The sequence below is a fragment of the Orycteropus afer genome, unplaced genomic scaffold (assembly GCF_000298275.1).
Source record: "Orycteropus afer afer isolate SDZICR_OR568_19922 unplaced genomic scaffold, OryAfe1.0 scaffold00048, whole genome shotgun sequence".
Taxonomy (NCBI): Eukaryota; Metazoa; Chordata; class Mammalia; order Tubulidentata; family Orycteropodidae; genus Orycteropus; species Orycteropus afer.
The window spans coordinates 14,894,505-14,896,069 of record NW_006921635.1 but is presented as its reverse complement, the minus strand read 5'-3'; positions in this window follow the sequence as shown (position 1 = coordinate 14,896,069).

Sequence of the window (1,565 nt, the reverse complement as noted above, 5' to 3'; positions counted from 1 at the left end):
TGTGGCCAGCATGGACCCACCATGGGCCAGAAATCCCAGAGAAAATCCAAAGATGCAGTGAAGTCCTTCTTATGTTTTACCAGTAACAGCAGACCTCTAGAACCGCATTCAAGTGACTGCCAGGACGACGCTCTGAGAGCTTCCTCACCTTTCAGTCCCCCCCACCCCCACCCCAGGCACCAGCCCTGCATGGGAGATGAAAAAAGAGGCAAAGAGGGTCATGTCTGTGGGCACAAGTGCTGTAGACCACCTAAAGCAGGCTCGTTTCCGAGGCAGTATCACTACGGAAGTAGATTGCCCAACCTTCCGTCCGAGGAGTGGCTGGTGGATTTGAACCGCCAGCTTTCTGGTTAGCAGTCAAGAGCCTTAGGCACTAAGCTACCAGAGCTCCCAAGTCTTCTAATAGGGACAGAAATCTGATAGTGGGTGCAAGGGGCTGGGGGTGGGGTAAGGGGGAGGGACTGGCTGCAAGCCCAAGGAACACGGAACTTTCTGAGGTGACAGGGAAGTCCTACATCGTGACTGTGATGGAGGAATCAAGACTGTACACATGGCAAAACTCATCATCTTATGAATTTTAAAAGTGTATCTTCATAAACCACATTTAAAAATAGATGTGTAAAATTTCAATTCTCAAAGCTTTGTCTTTGTAGCAAAATGTAAAGAAAAATATTAAACTCCAAAGAGCTTCTCAATCACCCAGGAAGCCAGCTATCCTCATTAAACTACTTACAGCAAGGATACAGCACTCCTTCCGGGAGAAGCTGGGAGCCCATCATCCCAGACCTGCCACCCCCAGCAACATAAGGGGCCCAGTCAGAACACGAGAGGCTGCATATACTGTGAAAATCCTTCTTTTATTCTGGTCTCTTGTGGCAAAATAACATTTTATACAAATAAGTTGCCTAGTTTACTTTGGACACACAGACAATACAAAGTGGAATGAGGATCTGGGGTGCAGTGGGCAAGAGGAGGAAGGACAGATCTGATCACTCACGTTCCTTTATTTCTGTGAAAAACAGATTTATAAGGAAAAAAAGAGACTTTCACAATGTCAGTGACTTCATATGATCCTCTGTAAACACAGTGAGTCCACCTCACCAGATCCTGCGTGTGGCTGAGATGTTCCGTAAAATGGAATGTGAGTGACGTGACGGGGATGGGTGAGTGCAACAAGTAGGCTTGCATGCCAGGTACACAGCACCCTCCACACCAAGGAGGCCTCGCGCACCAGCAAGGAGACTGTGCTGTGGTTTTCAGAACACCCCACTGATGTCACAGTGACAGTGACCACCAGGGGTGGTGGAACATACTAAGGCAGGGGGTCCTCTGATTTGTACATCTGACACAGCCTGCTGAACCCACTCCATCAATGAGTCCCACCTCCCCTGAAAAGAGCTGACGATTCCCCATTCACAGTCATTTCAAGAATCACCAGCCTCGCCCTAGACAACCCCAAACCACGGCCCACGTCTGGGAAGCTGACGGCCCTGAAAACGGCTCTCTAGGTTGTATGGTGCTTTAAGCTGACACCTCTGGAGAGGCCATCCTATGTGAGCCCAGAA